This window comes from Drosophila teissieri, chromosome X, assembly GCF_016746235.2.
Source record: "Drosophila teissieri strain GT53w chromosome X, Prin_Dtei_1.1, whole genome shotgun sequence".
NCBI lineage: Eukaryota > Metazoa > Arthropoda > Insecta > Diptera > Drosophilidae > Drosophila > Drosophila teissieri.
In genome coordinates this window covers 5244466-5270771 of record NC_053034.1, presented here as the reverse complement: position 1 = coordinate 5270771, position 26306 = coordinate 5244466, and the positions used below count along the sequence as shown (strand labels likewise).

Here is a 26306-nt window from a genome sequence, read left to right as displayed (position 1 = left end):
GGGATCGTTGGCTACCTACCATGATTTTTGTTCGCCTGGTATTTGAAATCGGAAATCTCTTGAATTTCTTTAAAATTTCAGCCGCCCTTGAATCATTTTCGCTGCTAAATCGGCCAGTTTTTCGTTTCGCACACCAGGCGAACAGAAATCTCAGAAGGTGGCGTCAGGTGGCAGCAGGTATCATAGAATGAGACAACTAGCTGAGGAGTAAACCGTTACTTTACCACAGAACGATTAGAGATGCTCATTCACATTGTGCACTTGGTGCTTCACGCGTTTTTCACGAAATTTGCACGACAATAATTAAAATTGCCCATGTGGTTGTTGGGAGCGTGACAAAAAATTTGTTACACGCGGGCATCTCTATTTTAGGCAAACTGTCGATAGGCAATCTCATTGTTCGTGGGCCGCTTCACGAGTTAAGCACGATCTACACGTGATTCTGTTGTACTTTGTTGGGGCTCAGCCTAAGAGCATGCGTTAGATTTGCAGCAGGTCGAAAGTATGCTACAAGCTGTGCGGCAAAGGATATTCTACAGCATACTTACACCGGTAGGTGTCGCCTTTCATGTAGGGGTGTAGAATGCATGTAGAAATTCGTCAAATGTAAACATCAGCAGAATCGTTCTCCATTTTTAGTTAATTTAATAAACAGCATATAACAAAATAGTGTTCTCGTTTTATTACAAAGATACTATACAATATACTATACTATACTACAAGTAAAAACGATGTACTTTATTATATAATTGTGGAATTCATGCCAAGCCTGACTGAGTGATGATTGTTGTGACGGTTTTTAGTGCCAACATTTGCCACTTGCAATGCAACCCCTGATCTCACGTTGCCGCCTGACTTTGACAGACAATACTTTCAATTTCCTCTTGCCATAATTTTTGGCACTTTATGAGCTAGCAGATAAGACATGCCTCTATAAGTATGCATCTCCACTAGTTTTTTGGGTTTCTTCAATGCGTTTTTTTTTATTTTTGGGCTGCTCTTTCAAGTGTTTAGCGTTAATCGCTTCCTCCGACCTCCGCACTCACTGACGACCTATTGATATGCGTTAGTGCTCGTCGGCCGGAACGTTTATTATCCTTTTTTTTCGAAAAATGTTTCACGTCGCTCTTGCCACTTCACTGGAGGATCCCCATGTCCCTTTACCCCTCCCTCTGGCACAAATCTCTTGAATACCAGGTCCATCCGTTTGTCTTTTTGTATCTTTTCCCATTCGGGCAAGCATGCCGTAAAAAATCGGAATCGAAGAAACCGAGATCGAGCCCAAGAAACTCTCATCAGTAGGGGGTCGAGGCTGCTGATTGGAGATTTTCCGTAAGTGCATTCAAGTACGGTTTAGATGCTAAGTTGAACCCTTAGGGAACACAGTGGTCGATCGGAGTGAAAGTTCCTCAAGGCCTCAAGAAGTTACCCCTAGACCATAAGAGATCACTTTGTGCATTTCTAAAGATATTTTAAGGTTTGTTTTCTGATGGTAAAGAAATTACATATCTGGTTATAAGCGAATTTGTTTAAACAAACATTTAAATTTATAAGCAATTCAAAGACAAAATGACAATACTGGGAAATTTTGCATAAATATTGACCATGTACTTTTGTAAGAAACGCGTTTTCCGTTTACTGATCGTCCACTGTACTCCATTGATTATGTTAATACAAAACTAACCCCTGATCTGCCACATTTTGTCCCCATCTCCCCGTAACCCAATGACCAAAGCATTTCACAATCTCCGCGTTGTTGTCAACGGTTTCCCCACTCCACATTATCTGTCGTCCCCACCACTCCCTACCCCGCCCTGTCACCGATTTTCCCCCTCACCCCGTAACCGCAGGTCACGTTCATGTTCATGTTCATGTTCCCGATCCCGTTTTCAGTTCAGTTCCCGGTTCACACGTTGCATATGGAAAATTTCGGTAATTATATATGTTGATCAGTTTTCCATCTTTAACATATAAATGTGTGCATTTTCAGCTTATCGCTCGGCTTGTTTTCCTTGGGGTTATTTTCTTGTCGGGAACTCCGATTCCCGATTTACATGTGTAATGGCTGTTCCACAACGTACACACATCGTTTTCGTCCTTTAGGCAATGGGAATGGCTGCAGCGTCGCTGTGTGGGGCAAACATTTTAATTTTATTGCGACCGATGGGGATTGTAATGAGTTGTAATGAGATGTGGAGGCCTAGGAGCAATTGAATTTAGTAATATGTGTGTGCTCGAATTAAATCATTCTGTCTAAAATGTTATTTATTTCCCGAACAATTACATTTTTATGCATACTTTAATTCAAAATACCGTTATATGATACTTGCCAATTTGGGCAGCACTTACTTTTTTTTGTTTACCTAACGACAATGGCCGTTCAATATAACTTTTTGTTGCCTTTACCTACCCCCAGAGAATTCGACCCGCACATACAACACCATCGGAAAGATCAAATCATCTGTGACTTCTCAATGACTCTCTCGCAATATTTTCAAGGGCATGGGGCATGGGCAATTGAAACAGCAATTGGATGCCCTGTAAGTGGATACTTCTCATTTGTTTGCAATAAATTACGGAAATGGATCGTACGTACTCTCTCATTTCCATTTCCATATGCCTGGTTTGGTCTGGTCAGAAGAATAAAGCAATTAAACGCATTTCTGTCACTACCCCTACACACTTGTAGGCGTTTCAGGAGCATCAAAACCATTAAAAACGAAAACGACGAGGAAACAGTCTTATTGCCCACACATGGAACAGATACCAATAGACATATGTCTTCAACATACTCCTTCTGATCCTCTCTCAATACATGTATGTATGTATGTGTGTAGCTCCTTTAGAAGCTAATTTTTTCATTTGGAAAAGTTCAATAACACTTCTGCGATAATTTGCATTCATGCCATGCGAATCGTATTTAATGTGAAACTTTTTATCCGAAGTAAATTGCGGAACAGGCGCGACTTCCTTCCGCAGGAGACCAGACAACTTCCTTAATAAAAAGGGAAAACGCGGGCCACTCCCTTAACCCCCTGGCCGCCCAGATCAAAAGGGAACAAGAACGATCTGCCTCGATTTAAATGAAGTCTAAAGCTCGGCAACACAGAGAAAAATAGCAGACAAACATCCTACGACAATTTGGTTATGAATATGATACGGAATTTTTGATGTGGTCAAGAAACACTCATAGCGGCAACATTTATATTATAAAGTAATTTCTTCACATCCGATCGAACTTCTGAATTTATTTTGTTTCTGTGCAACGTAGTTCGCGACTTAAGCTCCGATCGGTTTGGATGATATCGGATCGGATCTGTGGCACATAAAACATGTTAATGTTGCAAACTGCAATTTTCAGCGGCGACGCAGTCATCGTCTTCTTCCTTTTGATCTGCTTCAGCTTTCTTTGCTGTTTTTAAACTAAGGGATTGAGCATTACCCTAAGCATCAATTTAAAGAATAAACAACAATTAAATGCGGTCGAAAGAGTTATTTAAAAATGTTTAAAAGTACTTTCTGAGACGATTTTCAATATCTAAAAGAATTCAAAGTAATTATTTCGTTTTCATAGGGTATTTGGAAATGGGACTCAAGATTTCGCAGCTTGCTTTGGTTAAGCTTTCAGTTGTGTTTGCATTTCTTTTCTTTAGTTTCGCAATATTCTTTTCTTTTCTTTTCATTTTTTTTTGCCATGGAACCGGACTCTGTTGTCTGCTTTATTATTTTTCTTCTGCTTTTTTTGCGAGTGCGTGTGCGCATGCGTGGCTGTGTGCTTACAACATAATTTTAATTTATAGCGTCAGCGGCAAGTACAGTTGAACCCGTCTGTCTGCGCCGATGAGTCAGTACAGCAGAGCCTGGAAGAAGGGGAACTTTGAACTTGGGGAGGCGTGGCCGACGTATAGAAACGAGAATCAAAACAAAAGCACAAAAATATACAAGATCTTGGAAACTGGTAACAAGAGGAGGTCTTTAAGTCGACGATCCTGTTTTAGACAAACAACAAATGAAATGAGGAATAACATCACACAGACGAGCCGTCTGGGTTAATAACCATCTGTAAGGATACCAGTTTCTGTTCCTATTGTTGCCTTGTTGCCCAGGATGCCAAATACAGAGCACTGTGCTACAGTTTGTTCACCCAATGTGCGCCCAAAACAAGTGACCAAATAATATCTGAAAATCCTTAAATACTATTCATATCCATCTACTTTCCCTGCGGTGGCTAAACTCTGATGCAGCAATTGAGTTTAGTTATGTTGTGACAGCCCAACTTTGTTTTTAATAGTTCCAAACACAATTTAATGCTAAATCTGAATGTATATGCCAACTGCCAACTGTGATCTGCAAAATGGCAACCGCCCCTCTTAATTTTGGCACAAGTACAGTAGGCCCTGGCACTTGGCAATTACCGTACCGAGTGACGACTACAACAACAGCTGTCGCCCGCAGATGAAAACGAGTTTGGGTTTTCAGGGGTCCCCCGAAAGTGACCAGAGAGTCCAGACATCCTTTCCAGACCCGCTAATCATGGAACCGAACCCGATTGACGTTTATTGGATGTCGGATCGTTTCGTGAACCGAAATTATGATGGTCATACCCATACCCATACCCATACCCATACCCATACCCATACCCATACTCCTTGTACGTACTGTTTTTGGGCAAATTGCTTCTTTCATCGTGCGTGTGTCCTGCTCCAGATGGCTACTAGTTGGCCATCAAAGTGATCGGGGCCCTTAGTCCACCGCACACATCAAAAGATCCCCTAATCATAATCATCTTTTATGGAGTACGATTGCCGAAAAATTAGTCGGCGAAAACAGTTAAACAATAAATCTCATTCCGCAGATTGCTCAAAAATGACGCACGCAATTCGACTGATTGAGGAATTCCTTCCTGAAACAAGTTCCTCTTGTTGGGTAAATCACAAAAGAATAAGGATAAATAATAATTAAATATTTGGCTTATGAATGCGTATATAATTGTGATGTTTCAAAATCTTTGATAATATCAATCTCTTTATATCGTAAATAAACTCCTGGTTTATAACAATACCAGCTCAATGAGCCCCTCAGTGTGCACATCTTTTGCCAATTAAGGGAGTTTAGACTTAGATTATTTATCATAGTTACCTGAAATTTCCGTTGTCCCCTATTAATCGCAGATTTTTTCTCTTATCCATGTTTGTGTTTTTCTTGTGTGACTTCTTCCTACAAAAAAATATAATAGAAAAGAAACTGTTAATGGACAAAACCAAAACCAAAACTTATTTGTTTTTGAGAAGAGAATTATTTCCTAATCCAGGGGAAACCGCAAGCTGTGATGGTTTAAGCCTGATACTTAGGGTGTTTTCCCCTCTTCGACCAAGAGGTGTTGAACATTTCTTTGCCACTCGGCACCTTTACCTTTCCATAATCCCTATTACTTCCACTTTTTGTAGACAGCTGTTTCATTTGGTTGTTCATATTTGCAAAGACACGAGTCAAAATCCTCGTAGAAACTCAATGGGGAGTACTTCACTCTTGAGTGAAGTCCACACTTCCCGCGGACAATCAATCAAAAGACCAGCAGATCGATCATGTATGCACTACTAATCTTACACTTTTCGAATTTACTTGTACTGTAATTCGGATGATAGTGGCATCAACCATGGCAGTGTTTACCCAGGATAGTTTGTTTTTATTTTTACCTATCAGGCATGCAATCGAAAGATCTTTAGTATGTATAAGAATCTAACAATCTACCCTCATATAGTTAATGGCCTTATTTCGCTCAGTGTGCATAATCAGCGTGCATACTTATGAAGACCACACATGTCTCTGCGAATGTGCAGGGGAAAAAGGACGAGTGCGAGGGCCAGGACAACCCACTCTAGACCAGTTCCTACGTTCCTACCTGGGGTGTCGGTGTCGTCTTACTTAAGTTGTCAAGACGGGTGTTACATCAAGGAAAACCCAATTGCAATGGCAATCCCCGTTCCAACAAATATTGCGGTCATCTTCAGCGAAGTGTGACCTTAATTAGCAGCCTGGTATACGGAGAATATTCAGAATCTCAAGGGGCCTCACCGCAGGACATCGGGCTGTAATCTGCCTGGTATATGGTATCTGTCCAGTATTTTGCAGGCACTGGGGAAATGGCTAGGAAAATGCAAAACATATAGTAACGTACATACTACACAAAAAACCCGTCAGTTTTTTGCATTTCTGTGATTACACAAAATAAAACCAAATCTCTATTACTCTACTTACAATTTTACAAGTACCTATGCAATATGGGAAAACTTAAATAAATACACACAAAATGTACAAACTACCTTGTTAATAGCATTTTTATGTGTGCATCTTATGTACTTTCCCCGCAAAGATTTCTTTCAGTGCAGCAATTCCTGCACTCTTTTTATTGAGGCACCTTTGCGTTGGCAGCCGCCGCAGAAGCGACATCTCTGTTGCAATTGTCGGTCATTAGCACGCTGATCCCCGATCCCCGACTTGTAACTTGACCTCCCCACTATATAGACATATCCCCACTATACACTACCCCTCCCCTTGCCACAGCACCCCACCCAAGACTTTTTATAGGGGGCGAAGTTCAGACTTTCTTTGGGTTACCCCCTCTTTTCTCTTTGCGTTGGTAAATCTCTGCCTTCTTTATTAGTTTAGTTTGGTCTTTTGTTTTCCATTTTTTTAAAGGGGTAACCTGGGGGATCTGTGTAGCTTGGAGACACATTATATTTTGTGAATGTCTTGTTAATTGAGTGATGTGCGGCAAACAGCTGACTTGCGATAGTGATAATGATGATTAAATTTACCGTACGTTGCCAACAAAAGCGGCAGACACATAAAGTACAAAAAATAAAGTGTAGCAGCCGCCAAGTCATTGAACCTTACCAAAAAAAAAATATTGAAATATTGAAAGACCCAAAGAGCCAAAGGGTGGTGGGCACGAAGGGGTTAAGGGGGTTAAAGGGGCCCCACGAAATACACACAAAATGTCTTTTATCACTTTCCTGCCATGTTCCTCTTACGATATTTTTTCGGTGGTTCGGTTTTTTCTTTGACACAAATCAACTGATTGCCAGCCAGCCAACCAAAATACAGAAACTAAAAAACTGAGGCGGAAAACGAAGAACGAGGAAACCCAAATCGATACCCAATAAGTTAAGTGATCCACTGAGTTGAGTACTGGTGCGAAGTAATTAAAATTCAAATTGTTTAGGAAACTCACTGTGACAAGACTAGGGATTTATTTCGAAGTAACTACAGTAATTTATGTGGCTAATAATATATTAAGTCAGCTGCTGACTAGAGTAAACTATTGCCGCTTTAAGTAGCTAATATACTCGTATTAAACTTGTTGAATTGGAACAAAGACCTAACTCGAAAGAGATGCATCTGTATTGCTTTTTTCCATTTAATCTCAAGTACATGTCCTTATTACTCATATTATACCTGTCCACGCGTTGTAAGATCATCAGGTACAAAAAACCATATAATAAATAATACTAAGTGTTATATAGTTCGACAACGCTTGGCAAAACTTTCTTTTCAGCCGGCGCCGATTGATAAATTGGTCTGCATTGGTCAGGCGGCAGAAATGAGTGGGTTTCAGTTTTAGCATACATATATTATGTGTTATATTATGTAGTTTCCATTTTCGCTTCTGCCGCCGCCTGTCAATCCACTCGCGTTTTTCCGTATGACATGTTTGACTAATTCCCCGGGGTCGAAGACCTCTCTTCATGAGCCCCAAAAATAATGGAAAAAGGGTGGAAATTGTCCACTCGCATAATTAGCAAAAAACACAACAAAAAAGCCATATATGTATATATATGTATGTATATATAGGGAATGCAGTAATTTCGACCAACGTTAAGTATTTCGCCAATTAAGTGGCAATCAAACGAGTGTCGGGGGATATATACCCAGATATACCATTATATGGTGTTCAGTATTCCCTTTGCGTGTTGAAATTAAAAACTCGTAAAATAGTCGTATCAAAAACAAACGTAAATTGCAGCATAACAAGCATTTTATGATTCATAAAAACCATTTTCGAGAACGAGGGGGGCAATTCTAGTGGGACGGGATCTGCATTAGGGTAATTATGCAATGAAGGGAGCACAGCGCGCGCCAGTAGCGTAGAACCAAAAATCAAAAATTTCTTTTTAATCTAAAATGGACCGTTAGTAAAACATTTTATGTTCTCCCTCAAAAAACCCTATTTGAATAGTAATATTTTCAATAAAAATATGTTTCTGTTTCCAATTAAATGCCATTGTGTTTTCTTTATTTTTGTTCCAGCCATGGGAATTTTCCGAATTATCCTCACTGACTATAGCTGATGCTATATTTGTGCCCCACACTGTAGCGCCCCTAGACTCCTGCGATACGATGTTGGTCCATTCATTGCATGCCCATCGTTTTAGGGATCTTTTTCCATCAATGCGGGATTGCACGGAGCTACGAGGGGGACTTCGGTACGCCGGGGGTTAGTTCTCAAATGAAAAAAAATGCAACGATTGCCGAAATCCAAAAACCAAAAACCGAAAACCAAAAACCCAAAAACCGAAACCGTAAACCCCTATGGCAAATCTCACTGACTGACTAACTGACTGGATGAATGACTTTCTTTCGATGTCTCTGCATGTTTGCCTTTTCATTTTCCCATTTCGTATACATGTAGATGTTTTGTTTTGCTTTTGCTTTTGCCTTGGCTTTCGGGTTAAACATTTCGTGACCTGCATTTTTGTTGTTGGAAATAAATTGGTCGCCAGTTTCCTTTGGCATATGGCAAGCATGTGGCGCACGTACAAGCCACTTCACTCCTTTCAATTATGTGCGAGGCAACACAGCAGCAGCAGCAGCAGCAGCAGCAGCAGCAGCAACACAACAGCAGCAGCAACACAGCAGCGGCAACATCATCAGCACGGCGGCAGCATCAACGAAAAAGGATGAGACCATGCTCAGATCGAAAAGTGCAATACTCTTGCTGTTTTTGCCCAAGTGCAAAATGGGATATTTTCCAGTTTCCAGTTTAAAATATGTTGCACATGCGTTTTTCTGGAAACAAATTCTCCACACTATGAAGTTTTAATTTCCTTTTCATTGAATAGGAAAAAATAATATGCAGTTTGCATGTTTTTTTGCTATACTATATTACAATGTACATAGTACTATCTTTCGCATTTATATCTCAACAAAATGAAGAGAAACCTCACTTCAGAGGCTGCTACATACACTGTACACTTTAGACTCCTTTGCACCAACTGCCTGATCCTCTTCTCTAAAGCCCCTCTCCCTCTCCTTTTTGCCCTCTCCTTTAATTACAAAGCACAAAATGCTTATGACACGATCGAGGGTGCCTTTAATTATTTTGTGTTTTTTAGAGCATACTCTTCACGAACGCCACTTTCTGGCGAAGTTAAGATCGTGATCCGAATCCAACACTTTTCGCAAAGACAAAAGTGAAAAGAACGAAGAATGTTGAATGTTGAATATTTGTGGGGTGATACTAGCAAGTGACCTGGATTATATGCAGACCGAATTAAATGAAACTCGAAAAGAGGATTGATATTAAAAAAAAAAAGGGTAAATTGGACAGAGAACACAGTGAAGATCACAGCTCCTCAAACGGAGTGGAACGTACCACCAGGTTCCGAGTCATATACAGACCTATGATCCCAACACAGAAACCGAAACAGAAACAGAAACAAAACAAGCGAGATCGGAAGTGCTGTCCACAGTAACAGCCCATTGAATGGAGCTATGCGGTGTGATATCTCCACTCCCTCAAATGAAATGGAAATAGGCCTGCTGTGACGTCAGTGGTATACTTTCCCAAGATCCGGATAGCAGAACTTAACTTGGGGTCTTCGCGAGTTCGCGAGTTAGCGATTAATTTATGCCGTCTCGGCTTTGTCTCTCTGCTTTTCAGCTCTTTGATTGATGATTAATCCACAGTCAGACTTTGACTTTTGGCATTGACGTTCCCAACCAAGAAGCCTGAGAATATGAATAAGGCCTCTGTGTGGGCTGCCCAATGGTATGTTTGTTATTATATTTGTAAAGCCCGATTCGCAATACTTGCTGGCCCCCTAGCAATCGCGTGTAATTATACCCTAGGCAATTGGACAGCTCCAACGCTTTGGGCGTCTCAAAGAAGATATTCCAATAATGTCCATGTTATATTCACAAGTTTTGAGAACAGCAAATAATAAGAACTCCTAACTATACTGAGCATAACAAGGTTGGCAGAGGCAATACTCATTTATCATAATAATAATCAGAAGTGCATATATTTAGACTCAAGTAGAGTATGCCGAGTTCCACAGCATTTTGACTTGGATTTGTAATTGCAAATATGAGCGGAAACGACTGCTTTGAATGGATAACAAACTGCGACCGCAGATACGACCCTTGCTGGGGTTCTAAGGGGGTTCTAGGGAGGGGTCTAAGGGGGGTCCCAGTCCCAAGTGGGGTGGGAGGCATTCGTGATCGGGGTTACGCACAAGAACCCCTGTTGGATTTGTTTCCATTTCATTTTTCCTTTTCGCACTTCCAGCTAAACATATCAAACAGCCCATGGGACCGAAGTGAAGTGTGATATTTGGAAGACCTCTTAAGGCATATTGATAAGGTTCCTCTACTCGTGCCGCGATTAGGGCTTTTTAATTCCCTGGGGGATTTCCTGAAAGTTTCAGTCGGCGACTCACCAGAATTTCCGCTGCATAACTAATCTTTCCGTTCAAGATATGCTCCGGATATCGAAAATTTATTTCAAAATTCATACGCTCGAATGGTTTTTACGTTTTGTATTCATTGCCAACAAACAAGTAACCTAATAAAAAAAATGCAAAATAAAACAACATGGCAATTTATTATTTCTAGCTTTTAAGTTGTATATGCAAAACTATAAAGTTTCAAATTAAAGAAAATGTTAATTAATTTCTGTGTAGAAACAGACTTTCTTTTGAACTAAAAAAAACACCGTCTGATCATCTTGCCTTGGTTTTCTCGGAGAAATCCAATCAAGATCCATTCAAAATTCAACTGGTCGATCGACTAGCCTTAGATCGTAAAATACAAAAATGTTTGAAAGACTCGTAAAACCAAACAAAGGCAACCTTCACAAAAAACTAGAAACTATAAATGTAAAATGTATGCGAAGTGTTTGTCTTATTTTTATTTTTTTATTTATTTTTTTTTTTTTTGCATGCCTTTTTGTTTATTGTGTTTGAGAGCAAACACAAGCGTCGGCAAATAAACGTAAAAATAGCGAAGACCGCTGGGATTGCAATGGAATTGCTTCATAATTAGTTGCTGTTAAACGATCGAAGATCTTGGCGATGGCGATGGCGATGACTGTCCAAAAAGGAAAATCAGAGATCAAAGCACACACACTCACGACTTTTTGGGGGGTGCGGGGGCAATGACATCTGGCATTTTTAATGCTTTTAAGTAGTTTGTCATCGGCCAGTTGAGAACCCAGAACCCAGAACCCAGAACCCAGAAACCAGAAACAATTTTGACCAAAAAATAAAAAAATAAGCGGCAATTGCCCGCAATTCAATAATCTTCCGAAAGATCACCGAGCAAAGTTGAATTTTTTCCCAATTGAAGTGAAGAGTAACTGCTTCATGAGTCTCAATCGAAGATAGTTTACGGGCAATACAGAATATTCAAGAGATCAAAGTGATATAGATTTCAAATTGAAATGCTACAATTTATTACATCAATTTAAGAAACCTGGCTTTTTTCCGATGATCCCAGTCATCATCATCCGTAATCAAAAGTGTCAATCAGAGACGTTAATTTGAAAAACAGTCTCGTAAATAGCGTAAATAGCGATAGCAAAATGAAACATGAAACATTTGAGAGTATTTTTTCAAGATAATCACAAATAAACCGACCCAACCTTGCGCGATACCCAAATGATTTGAGAAATGCATGTCAGCATATCAGCTGCACCGAAATCTTGTAAATATTTACAGTGTGCAGCCGTGGAAAATTTGAAAAGTGGAAATTGGGTTACCACCTTAGGCCACCTATATCTATATCTATTCGGGACTTGTTTGCGGATATAAACATTTTGTTTACAATTCGCATGACATTTACGGCAGAGTTTATGAAGCGAGGACAAGAATGCCACTAAAACTTCATTTTCGTAATACGTTTCGGATTTCTATTTTGCCCATTTTTTCGTTTCGTACCCACAGAAAAAATAAATGAACAGGTGAGGACGGGAGTAGGTTCAATGCTCTGGGGCTACTAAATATTATTATTGACAGTTCTACGAAACGGGGAATTAACTCATTCATTAAAATTTATACAACAGCCTCTAAAACAAGATATTGTATCTGAGCATCTCCAACTTGAGGCCCTACGCTCATAAGCATAACGCTCATAACGAAACCTGTGCAGCCCGACATATAAAACCAAAACCAAAAACCAAACGAAATAAAAATAAAAATAATAAAAAACAACCAAAAGGAGACAAAAAATAAATAAACTAACGAACCCCGAGCCTCGTATTAATTGTCGGCTAAATTCTGTTTGAACACCAGATTTCGGATCAGAGAACAGGTACCAGAAGAGCAACAACAATGGATGCGAGATATAGAAAAGAAATAGAGTCGGGGAAAAAGAGGCCGCTAAAGGTCGCCTAATGAAACATTCTAATAGATGCAAAGACTCCGCGGGAGAGTCGCTACACTGGCGAAAAAAGGTGACGGAATTGGTAAAGGATGGTAAAGGATGGATGGTAAAAGGAACTGAATTCAAAGTCTATTAGGCGCAACGCACAAACGAAGTTCTAGCTAGCACTTTAGTTTAAGCACACATTTTGGTCAAACCCTTTTCTGCCAGTGCATTTACACCTGTATAGGCCGACTTCTTGGCAACAGGTACCCAATGCCACCATTCCATCCCCCTGTTATCCAATCCGAATCCCATTCACCGTCTCCGGTTTTTCGGTTTTTCGGTTCGTCATTTAAATAAAACGTAGATTAGTGTCGTTTAGCAATTTGGAATTTTCTCGGCATTTCTGGTATTTCTCTCTTCGCGCGGGGCTTTCGGTTTGGCTCGCTTGGCTTTGCGCGTGCTAAACTGGACTGAATCGAAATGATTTAAATGCTTTTCCCATGAACTTTCGGGCCATATGTGTCTTGGCTACTGCTACTGCTACTGGTTCACAGTCTAAACGCAAGTGAAACGTTCTGTGAACAAGCATTTCGCATAGTTGTAGTACACATAAAGTGGTATGTGCGCATTGGCTTAATGTTTGAGCTGTTCTTATGAATCCTTAGCTTGTACAAGAATACATTTATTGTATTCTATAAGCGAGTCCCTTTGAAATCCCCATATGAAATTGATTTTCCCAAATACGAGTCTCTCTCGCTTAAGCACTACATAGATGTACGCCTTGACATTTGACACGCCGAGTCGTAAAATTAATCAAGAAATGCTTGCCTTTACTCTACGGTTATCTCGGATTGCCTCAAGGGGCCTACGGGCAGTTCAATGAATTCAATTCCACCCGAAACTACGAAAAAAAAACAAAAAAAAACACTATGTATGTATCACTATCTGTGTGGGTACTTTTAATTTTTTATGATTTTTATTACATTCTGAACGATAGTTTAAACCGAGGCGAGGTCAGCGGAATTGCACGATTAGATTAGAGAGTGGAAGAGTGGAGAGCTGAACCCTTCCCCGATTCCCGGCTCCCAACCATCGATCGATCGATCGATCGGTAAACTTTGGAGGGGGCAGAGTACCGAGTTCTGGATCCGATCCAATGGGGATACATAAGTAGCAAGTCACTCACGCACTCGAGGCCCCCAATCGCAAGTGGCCGCACTAGCGAGTCCAACTTTCGTCACCAATTACCGCTAACCAGTGGTTACAAGCAATTTTTCTCTTTCGGTTGGGAAATTTTCCAGACGCCCACGCAACGCAGACAAACATCGAGGAGGAAAATTCCGTCAAATTTAAATAGTTCGCGGGGTGGGAAATGGAATTTCACACTATTCAGTATATATAGTAAATATTTGTATCAAAGTAAATACAATAATATGATATATATGTAGTTATTTTAAAATATACAAGTTTTTGATGCGTTAGTTAGGTAGTAGTGTTAGATTAACAATGAAGACAACTTGGAAATAATAGCGCTGAATACATTTCCTTTGCCGAAACTAGCGATTTTCTCAAGCATTCTATTCCATTACCATTCCATCTCTGACAAACCAAAAACTAACACGTAACTCGTAAAGCGTAAAGCGAAAGGGCTTAAAACCCAATTTATCATTACCGTAGGCAAACTATCCAGCCGAATGAACAAAAAAAAATCAACCGAAAACCCGATTGGAATTGGACTTTCGGGGAGGGCGTCGGGGGGCGTGGCGCATAGGCCTAGCAACCTGATACGCACCTGTTGCGCTATACGTTATACGTTATACGCCATACGTACATATGTGTATAAAAGCCCGCTCCAGCGACTTTTGTTTTATGGCGGTGGGCTTTTGACTCTTAAGACTTGCGTCGCCGTTGATATCGATATGCAATCTTAATAGCGCACACAAATCAATCATAAAAAATTAAAAACTAGTGAGACGATCAGCGGTGGAAAGAGTTTTCCAGTTGTAAAGCATAATATACCAGCTACCCCCAATTCTCTACAAAGATCAGCCAAAGTAAAGCGTCGAAGTTTCAATTTTCCAATTATTGAAGTGAATTATACAACCAATGTTCTAGTGGCCAAAAGTAGCTTGATATTATAATACATGTATTTTTATCAAGGGGATTTAAGTGCCACTCCGATTCGATCTTGGTTTTAAAATATTCAAGTGCCTGGAACTTGTATTATCACATATATATCGAGGATTTACTGTTGGAAAATGTGTCTCAAAGTGTATGACAACTCCCCCTCCTTCGTTATCACCGCACATATGCGGGAGTAGTTCTCAACTTTTTCTGGGTGTTTAGTTTTTTACGATTCGTTGACGCAGCCGTGGAGTTTATCGAGCTAATATTTAATGAATTTAACTAGAATCCACTGTGTGTCTCGCCTCGGGTGTTTCTACTCCATTGAGCTCCTCCACGCACCACTTCATCCAGCAGAGTTTTATATCTTCTATCTTCTATCTGCGTTCCCTGTTTTTTCCTTTATCAATTTCTGTTTACACACAATTCAGTGTTTGCATTTTCTTTGATGCTCTTACGTTTGGTTGTCATCGCACTTGTGTAATCATCATCACGATTGTCATAGACAGGTTAAAAGAGGCGGAGGGAGGCGTTAATATACATATACATATGTACATGACAAAAAAAACAATAATTTCTCTTAGTTAAGTACCTATTTTAGGCTTTTACAAAAGTAATATCTTTCCAAAACCTTCTTATATTATTGCACACGATACAATGTATGATACAATTCAGCCTCAACGCAATCGCAGTTCTAAAAGATATTTTGAATGACATTCAATGCGAAATATGACCGAAAATTTCTTCGAGTGTGACATTGCACCATGTTTGCCATCCATTTGGAATGCTAATCCCTTGGACAAATGCCGTTTTTGGCCCAGTGCAGCCTCAGGTCGAGTGTAATCAAGAAATTAGAGCACCGAGTCAGTATTTAGTGTTCGTGTGAGCCACATTTGATATGTGTGAGAGACTCGAGTGTATCTATGAGATAACGCGCTTTTTTGTCTTTACTGCAGGTCGGAATTCCCAACGAAGCGATTTTTTCTTATATCAGCTGTTTTGAGGGGAATCCACATCCACGAGCAGTCTTAATATTTGATTTGGCTTGGAAAATACGCAAAACCCACTTATCCAAAAAACCATTTATACAATTTTGTTGAAATGAACTTCAGCGAATTGTATCCGAATCTTTCGAGCTGCGTTGCAATTGACATTTTGGGCGATATGTTTACACGATGCAGATGTATCTGAATCTGGGCGACACTGAAACATTTTCCACTGCACACAAGTGTGCAAGTGTGTGTGCGCTCTTCCACTGGTGTGTTCTGTGTGTGTGCCCAGATATGCTCTGTTATCATTGTGTGTTTGTATATTTGTCCGTTTTCTTTGCTCACAAAATTCTCACGTCTGTCAAATGAAAGGAAAAAAAAACTAAGACGACGACAAACGATCATCATGATAATGATAATGATAGTGCACATGAGAAGGAGGGGGAAAGAAGGAGCTATTTGATCCACCCAAGATTTACCATATGACCGAAAGATACGAAAATGGTTTTGAAATCAGAAAGAAAGCCACCGGCTAACTCGAACAGAGGAGATCATTCACACGGGTTAAATTAACGAAATTTTTCTAAAAGGTAAATCAACGAAACCTTTGCACTTGATATATGAAAGGTTCCCCAATCAAATACAAATGATGTAGCTTGCGATCACGTCCAATGTTTCTTTTCTCGCAAACAGTGTTGACTCGTTACATATTACCAGTGCCAACAACCGAAACGAAAGTGATATGCAAATGTTGACAGTGGCACGGTCTTTGTGGAGCGCACGAGACCATCATAATCGGCATCCTCAGGCTCCATAGGTAATGTACATAGGTAATAGCTACATACCCGATAATGATAATGGTAAATGGTAAATGGTAAATGCCAAGAGACCCCGATGTTTGGACTTTGAGAATCTGGTCCACAGATACCACAGGGGTTACACGGAATCCGGATTTTCAGTTTTTTGTGTTTATTTCGGGGGTTCGCACCAAATTAGGTGGTCAGTTCCATTGTGGCCCCGCTGGCTTTTAGCGTATATTTAGAATAGTCGAATTAGAGGCACATATCCAAAGCAAACCGAAGCCAGCTGCATGACATTTATCTATTGTTCAAAACGATTTTTAGCCCGTGCTAAGTATTTCACATGGAAAACTCGTATGCTTGGGTACTCTTTCTATCCATTCGCCCGAAATGCCCTCGATGGAAAATGGTGTGGGGTATGCCCTGCTTTGGCACAGAACACTCGAACACTGGTATTCATGTGGTTGTTGGCTTGATGGATCAGCTAAGACCAACCGATATTATACGTAATTATTGATGGAGCATTAATAAGTACAAGGAAATATCTTATATTTAATAACATGGAGTATGGGAGTATGGTAGAGCAATATGAGCGACATTTGATTTAAGATGTAAAAGTCAATTAGTTTTAGGTAATATACAAGTTGATCAGTGCGCCAAAGGCAGCATTCGCTTTTGCTTCGCTAGGCTTCCTGGTTACACTTATTTTTATTTTTGGACGCTGTCGCCGTTGTCTGCAAGTGATTCCATCAAAATCACATAAATCCAAAACAAAACGTTTTAGTCGCGGCCGCCGACTCAACCTCATCGCCTACCCCTGCCCCCGCCCTGCGACCGCTCCTTTCGGGGACTGTCGCCTCAAAAATAGTTTATGTACGAATTTTTGATTTGATGCCAAAATGTCGCCGAATAAATATGTTTTAGAACACAGCGAGAAAATCTGTCATGCCGCCAACCAAGAATTTTGCAATACTCCGAACTTCAGCCGCTTTTCTGCCCACGCGCCTATAGAGTTGTTACATCAATTGACCCTCTTGGTTCATTCTACTACGATTTCATTCGATTTCATGAGACTCCAAACATTTATCGGCAATTAACATACGACCGCGAATTTCTTGCTTCCCTTTCAAGTATTTCTGTTTTATAAGTTTTGTTGTGCCTTTGGGCTGCCAAAATCCATAATGTTTGCTCGCAAATTAGTTTTAAAGACTTTCCAGTTCGCAGACATAGGCGCATGTGAAACATATTGGAGGGGGAAGATACATAGGTGTGGGCCAATGATCTAAACGCCAAAAACTCGTCGTCAAGAGCCAAAAAAAAAGAAAATAAATAAACAGAGGCGGACAAAACTACGCTAAAGTAAAACATTCACTGCGGACGGCCTTTGAAGAGGCATAGCCGACTGGAAAAATCGCACACAAACATTTGAAACATCTGCGAAGCCAACTACGAATTGGGCAAAATGCAGTACTTTAAGCGACTGCAGTTGCACATAATAATAGTTATTAATTATGGCTTTGCATAGAATTTATGATTTTAGGCAAACGTGTGATAGATGTATGTATGATGTCTTAAAACCAGATTACCATATTCCCAAGCTTATAATAGCAAACTTTTTTGACTTGACTTCGTATTTATTGTTGCGTGGAAGGTAAGCCCGTGTTAAGCTGGAGCACCTGCCCAACTTTGCATCCACTCCCTGAGGAACCATAAAAGCCCCACCTTTCCCGCGTAGCGTATCGTACTTATAAAAAACGAAACTATAGACGAACCAAGACGAAATGTAGGAACAACAACAAGAACAACAACACACTAAAAGAACAACAAGAGGTATACGAGTATAACAAAAAGATTTCACGACTTTTTCGGCTTTGTAATAATTTCATTTTATTTTCTAATTCTGGCAACAGTTGGATACCACACTCGAGATAAATTTATTATTTCATGCTAATTTCTTTATCTTTGACATTCTGCCTTAAACTCGACATTTTTCGTTGGATTTTGTGAAGGGCATTGACAGGGAGGTGAAAAGGAGGGGGGCGTTGAAAAGGGGTCTCCACCATATTTTCAATTGTTTTTTTTTTCTCATTTTTTGTATATTTCTTTGCTTATCAGCAACACGTGTCATTAATTTGCCTTCGCGTTCACTTTTATTTGTATGTTTTATGTATTTATTTTATTGTATGGAAAATTTAGCGTCTGAACAAGTTCCAACTCGATATATTTTAGTACCTCGAGAATGCTCATAGGAACAGGTACATATTTTCCAAGCAAAGGTATTGTTATTTTCAAAAATATTGAAACATAACTGGCCGAATTTCATCAGCATTTCTGTATACTAATACTATGACGCTTGAAAATGTGTGCAGAATCACCATATACTATGTACATATATACTACTAAAATTAGTTGCCGATTTTGTGTTGAAACTAAGATGAAACTAAAAAGAAAACGTTTTACTTTCGAGCAATTCATTAAGCTGTGTACTATTTTATTGGTCATTTTGTGTTAATTTTTGTGTACTAAAAAAAATCAGCGATGGAAAATTTTCCACAAACTTGGAAACAAGTTCGCCAGATATCTCTGAATTATGTATAAGCATACATATTATATATGCCATGGCATTTGATTTTTTTATTGACTTGAACTCTGAAGCAACTGCGTAGATGTTGAATTCAAATCCATGACAGAAATGAGAATGTTCAACTTATTTTGCAGTGTCAACGAATATTTTTTCTCGTGTCGTATAAGGTGACATTTCCTGCAGAATCGGCCTTCGAAGCATTTTCTTTATTTTATTTCGGGTGGTTGTTGTGTTGTGTCTACGGCGCAGTTTAGTACACTTTGGTCCCTTGCTTTTTGGCCAACTTTAGCTGACACTTTCCGTTTTCCGTTCAGTAAAGCGCAAAAAATGCAGAAAAATTCACAAATCCAAGCGAAATTCAATTTTTTCACATCAGTTGAGAATCAGTTGAGGAATTATTGATTATTGAAAAAAGTACACAATGAGAGCCCTGTAATTCAATAACAATAATAATATTGTTTGGCATTTATTAATCGCGAATGCCCAAACCTCAATTTGTCAACTCGTAATTTTATATTTTGAAAGGTGATGACAAAAATAATGTGGACGATTTACAAAAGTGTTCGAGACGAAATTGAATGAAAATTGTATAATGCAATGCAAACTGCAAGAAATCTTGAAAATTCCTTTTCAATAAACCATATTTTGTAATTAAACAGATACAAATAAATTAATAAAATCCAAATAATCAAAAATCATTGTTATAAAAAGTATGGTAAAAAGTAATACATTTTTCGAAAGAAAATTCTTTTGAAAATTTTTTTGCAATTGAAAAATCGTAAAATCTTAATGTTGTTCGCAATTATTTCAAGTGGTGCTTCACTAACCCCCTTGATTCCCCCTTTCGATTTGATCTATCAGCATATATTTATATGCATATAGCTTTGCACTTGAAACCAGCGGAAAAAAACGATGCGTTTTAAATTTCCATTAAAAACGATTTTCTAGAGTAGGAACTTCGTTCTCAAGAAGTGAATTTGAGAAGCCCGGAATGTCTGACTTTGTGAGTTTTCTTTTTCATCAATTTGTTGTTTATTTTTGAATATTTTATTGGACAAAGCGGAAGGTCTTCAAATTATTTATATATTTTTCCACGCGCCAAATGTTTCCTCTGGCTTACTGCCTTATTAACCAAGGAAGTCAGTATTTAGTCAAAAATTTAATACGATAAATTGTGGTTGTTTTGCAATTGCCCTTGGGAAAAATAAGTGTAGTTACTTGGCTTTGGTTTATGCAACACACAGCTACTTTTCCATTTAGGAGCCAATACAAGTGGGTGGATCTCTGGGTCTCTGCACAACATATATCCCCAATATAAATCGTTATCTGTCGCCGATTCGTCATGCGTGTCAAGGCTGTGGGGCAAAGTGCGTGAAACTTCTTAAAAGTTAATCGGACAAGAGTTTGTGTGGAAAAGCTGACAAAACACAAATGTGATAAAAGCCAGCAAATGCTTAACCCTCCATCGCCTATCTGGCCCTCTCTTTTTTTTCCCATATTCCTTCGCCTTCTGGGCGCGTGGGAAAATAGAAACTCAACCGCAGAGTTTTATTTCGTTTTGTTATTTTGCTCGTGTTTTTGTTGAGTTTCTTGTTGCTACAGCAAGTTAGATAAAATGGAAACAAAACGACGGAAAACATCGTTCTAGCAAGCAAAAAAAGGGTATACGAACTGTGGATACTCTCTGCACTTCAAATCCTAAGACACACACTTTACAGAAAGAGGTCCCAATTAAAGGGAAAGCCGAATTCTGAGGATTTCTTAATACTTTATAATTAATGTGCTTCATCAACCACTGGCATATTCTTTGAAGCTAATTGGATTAATAAAAAGTCTCATAGGCTCAGTTTTCAGGCAATAAATGGTTTAATCATCTCGCTTGCAAACTGTATTCGATATGAATTTTTCTAATTAAATTAGGGAACTGTCTGCTACTTTTTTGTCACGTGTCACGAGCCACGATCAACCGATCAAAACCCGGAAGAGCGGTGGTGTTGGGTGGTTTTTTCGGTGGTTCCAGTGGTTTCAGTGGTGCTATTACTCTGGGCAGGTGCTAGCGGTCCGGACTGGTTGAGATCGCTTTGATTGTTTGGACATTTCCATACACTCGTCATGCGCCATCGATCGCCAGTTTTTACACAAGAAAAAAATTACAGATACTCACCTGTCCGATCGGGTCAAAATGTGATATATGTAAGTAATTTTACTTCTTAGTAATCATCGCTTTCATTCATTTTAAACATAGCATTCAATTTAGTTTTTTTATCTCTTAATTTGCACTTGGCCAAATTGTTTTACTGTGTACGTTTTGAAGGGCTGCGAACCGGAATGGACCAGTAGGCCACACTCCACGCTCCACACTCAATTGATCAACTGCCGCTTTGAATGGATTGGCTTAATATTAAGAAACATTATACATTTTTTGTGGCAGTATCAAGGAATGTGTGAGCTGTGAACACTGTGGCTTATCCGAAGTTCGTACGCAAATTCAAAAATATCTTTTAATCTGTATGGCTAGTGGTTAATTCGATAACAAGTAAGCAGCAATGCTTTTTCTATCGTAACTATGTATGAATTAAATATTTTTCGTATGATTCATTTCGACTCTTGATTTCTCAATGGTTTCAGTTTTATCTGAAATCTTGTCAAATTTCCGAGGTTTTACAAAATGTAGGTTTCCGTTTATTTTGATCATGTGTTCCAAATAAAACATTTAGTAATATATACCCGGAATGAATTATAGATATACTCATAACAACTAACGTTACATAAGTAGCATATAAGAATAATATGTTTAGTTGCCCTGTTTTTAAACTGCATATATCATATATCTAAGTAATTTTCAAGTTAACGCAATTTCATTTTAAATTAAGTATTAAAATACCAGAAAAATGGTTTTGCCCCACCGTTTGAAACATAAGTTCACACAACAACAAATGATACGAAAAACAATACGAAAAAACGAGGTTCAGGGTCAGCGATGTAATATTTTAATTTATTTGGCGTTCTTTCTTTTGCCCTCCGCATTCGCCACATTCGAGTTTTTATTGTTTGATTATTTTTTTGTGTTTTTCTTACTTTTCTTAGCACAAAGCCTTTGTTTTTTTGCCGAGTTTTTTGTTTTGCTTTTCAATTCGTAAGCTTTTAAAACTCTTCCTTCTGGATCGGCGACCCAAATTTAAGCTCTTACATCTATTATTCCTAATCTTCCGAGTTTTTGAGTAAGTGACTCAGGGAAGAAGTTATTTTCTTGTCAAATAAATAAATGCAAATATTGGGCAAATAATAGGCAAATTGTAGGGATTAATTAAACCAAAAATGTGGAATTTATCAATTAAAATTCTTTGAGATTTTAATTATTGTGATAAATACACGAATTAATTGGAGCTGCGCCACATCTTTCACAATGATATTTACCCACTGTGCTCAGCTTGGCTTAGGTTTTCGCTTAGGATTTCCCATGGCCCCTTGTTCATTTTGTTCATTATGTAGAAACTTTGTTTCGATTTTCGGGGCTTTCGGTTCGATTTGTCCATTAATCTTTCGCCTCGTATTGAGTGGTCAACTCCCTCTCTCCCTGCTCACCCTTTGTGGCCTTTGTTCTTCCAATTTGCTTAATTAACTTCTAAACGTCGCCTTTTTTATTAGTGCTTTTTGCACGCTTCTTTTTTTTGCGCACTCAACTTCTTTTGGCATCCGAAATTCCCCCTTTTTTCCCCAATTAGCAGTTTCGTTCTGGTCTTTTATCTCCTTAAAATTTGCGTTCTCGAATCTCGCCTTTTATCAGTAAAATAAATGGAATCCAGATAGTTTAACCCTTACAGTTTAGGAACTCTAAAGCATTTGCTGAAATCTAAGTACACTCAGCACACCTTTTTGACATATTTTATGGGACCATCTTAATCTACTTCCTTAGTGCAGCATCTAGTAAATTTCTGTGCATATCTTTATTAACTTAAGATCGGTTAAGTTGGCAGTTAGAAGCTGATAACAGCCCCTTCGTGATTGTGACTAAATAAAACCCACATGAAGGAACATATAGTGCTTCTTTCTGACCTTGGTTTGCGCTGGCCAAAAATTTATAGCTGCTTCTTTCTTGGGGTTTTTTTTTACGATCCGACATTATTAATATAATCAAAGAGCTGTGCGGGGAAATGTGCGGAAAAAACTGCGTGAGGCGTAAAAAAATGTTTGAAATGTGAAAATAAAAAAAAGACGCGTATGCTAAAAGCTTAACGCGGCATTTATTTCTTTTGCGGAATCGCGCGATACGGACCTTGATTGATAACCAAACTATATATAACTATAAATATATATACTAAATTTACCTATAGTGCTGCTATAGCAACCAAACTTAAAGACCTTCAAAACGGCCACAAAAAAAAAAGAAAAAGAGACGAAGAAAATATTTCACAAAAACGAAAAAGTGATAGTAAATTAGTTTCGTTTAGTTTGAATTATACTACGACACTTAAGAGTATGACAATTGATAAGATTTCATTGGGGCAGATATAGATATTGCGCTGCCAACTAAATGTCTAACTATATATACGCACGTTTCTAGATACGGATATCATTTTTTCTAGATTTCAGGAGTTGGGGAAACTTAATTAGCAACTGATTAAATGGGGAAATCACAGCTAAGTCTCTCTTGACTTTAGACAACTAATTGTATAAGATAAATATCCCAATTAGAAATCGGAATCGGAATCAAAGGAACATTACTTACATAAGAAAATTGCAAGTACACCATTTAAAAATTAAAGATATTAGTTTAAATAAAAATAGATATTTTCTCTTCCAGTGATCTACAAAAACACTTGATAAACTTACCCTGACATTTATTCGGTTAACTCAAAAATCTCCCCCAACTTTCCATTCAAACGCGAGAAAACTCTGAGAGTTGTATATAGAAAAGCGACCCCAGGTGGGCTAAAATTAACATAGCCCCGAAGTTTTTCGTTGGCCAGAAAATCCCGTCTAAGGCTGACCAAAAATAGTTCATCTATGTTTGCATCTCCAACTCTATCTGTATGTGCAGCTTAGTAATTTAAGGCACATAGAAAAACACTAAAGTTATCCGCAATTTAGCGATTTTCCATTTAAATACAATTGACATTTTGTATTACTAAATGCATACATTTTATATAAACACCCAAGATTTGGCGCAAGAAATCAATGGTATCGATCTTTACAATAGTCTTTCAATACGGTTTAAAGGTTTAAAGTGTGCCATCTTTATCTCAGTGCTGTTGGTTTAGTGCTGTCTTGGGCAGTTTGCTGATATATATTTTTGTTGGTCGCCAGCGCAAAAGGTCACGCTCTTGGCGGGCAAAAAGAGATGGCTGTACGGCGAAGAAAAGAGACGCCCAGATGCCAAGTGACAGACGTGAGTGACAGAGAGCAAACGGAAAACACAGAAATGGAAAGCGCAAGAAAATTCTGTTATCCGAAAATAAACAAGAATATTATCTCGGCACCCAGACGGGGAAATATTAGTTTTGGAAAGCCGAAGAGCTGGATTTTCCCGCTTATCGTGCGTGTGTTTAACGATTTTCCCCGACGATAACCTCAAGTGCAACATTGACGAGCGAGACGTCGGGGGTCTGAAGTGTAGAAGTATATAAGTATCTAAGTATCGGTGTATAGGAGTAGCAGGTATAGCCAGTCCAATTTCCTTCTTCCCTGGGGTCTTTTTTGGTAGAACCCCTTGGGTGTCCATTTGGTGGTATTTCGGATATACGTAGTTAAGCTTATGGGTGAACATTATTTTTAATAAATTAATCAATAGATTAGAAACTATTTTTTAAGTTTTCGTATTAAGTTACTAACTTAAATCGGAACTATGAAAATGTCTACGAAGTTTAGGTTGATTGGCAAATTTAGAGTGTCAGAACCCAATAAAATAAAAAGTTTTCTTTTGTTTAACATAATTTCTGATTTAAATGATTTTAATAGGTATCTATTAGTCGAGGCCCAAGTAATCAATTCTCATAATTATTTTTCGTTTGTTTTTTGGTGTTGATTGTTTTCCCCCGTGGCTTCAATTTGAAACTCCTCATGTTTCTTCTGTCGAGTGGGTCCTTTTTTCTCTTTATTTTGCCCTGTGCCACTTGTGTGTGCACCACTTTTCGGGCACTTTTCCTCGGAGATCACAAGTGCACGGCTGTCCAGGGAATGGGGAAAATGTACTTTTTTTTCCCTACCGAATTCGAACCATGAAGCTTCAAAATTAATCAGCGATCAAGAGAAAAAGTAGTGGAGCGTACAGGAAAAACAATACTCCGTGAAAGGATCCCCCAAATCGAGTTTGCTAAGTAATTGATTAACATCAATGTGACGGATAAATTTCTTACAGAAACCACAAATTAATGAATACAATTATTAGGTAAAATTATGTAATTTTGAATACAAATTGCAAATTACTTTTCTTTCGGACAGATAGTATTGTTTCTACTAATGAATATTTTCGATAAAATATATATAGTAACATAGTTGCGTTTTCTTTCCTAATAACAAAGCATGTTATCTGGAAAAATCTTCACGTTCCTGTAGAACGATTTTCGCCATAAATTTTTCGCCCCGGCCACTTCCTTTTTGCAGGCCATTTTCGTTTTCATTTCCAATTGCGATGCCAATACCGAATTCCCGACTCAGACGCACATTAACCTGGGGCACGGAGTGACCTTGAACCTGCCGTGACCTTGCAGCCCAGCAAAGGATAAATATGGCAACAAAAAATACAAGGAAAAAGACAGGAGAAATCCGAGAGGAGCGAGTAGGATGCCTGTCTGAAATCGCAGAATCCTCTGGAGGTTTTCTTGATTGCGCAGGACATGTTGAAGAGGATAACGATGATGGTGGGGGAGATCTGGAAGTGTACGTCTGGCCCGCTACGCCCACCCCCACTCTTCCGCCCCGAAGGCTGCCCCTATTTTCTCGACCCAACCCTCACACACTTCCCCATTTGCGGTTGAATGTCCTTCTGCCTGTCTGACAAGTTTGTTTTGCTTTTCGCCCGGGTTTCATTATCGTTTTGAAGGTCGCAGACAGTGCCGCCACGCCTTCGGACCACAGCCGCCCACCCACGAATGCGCCACGCCCACCCAGCCGTGTGGAAATTTGTGCCAAATACGCAGACGGCAGCTAATGGCAAGGAAA

The 26306-nt window shown here is 39.0% G+C and overlaps 1 long non-coding RNA gene across 1 annotated transcript in view; it reads right to left on the bottom strand.

Moving 5' to 3' along the window:
• Positions 1 to 1996: 1996 nt before the first annotated feature.
• The window catches only part of LOC122623562, a 37112-nt gene continuing 12802 nt past the window's right edge, over positions 1997 to 26306 (bottom strand). The window contains exons 2-3 of the long non-coding RNA XR_006326410.1: positions 5140 to 5217; positions 1997 to 2127 (exon numbers count right to left, since the gene is read on the bottom strand). This is a non-coding gene — a long non-coding RNA (uncharacterized LOC122623562). The remainder of the gene's footprint in view (positions 2128 to 5139; positions 5218 to 26306) is intronic.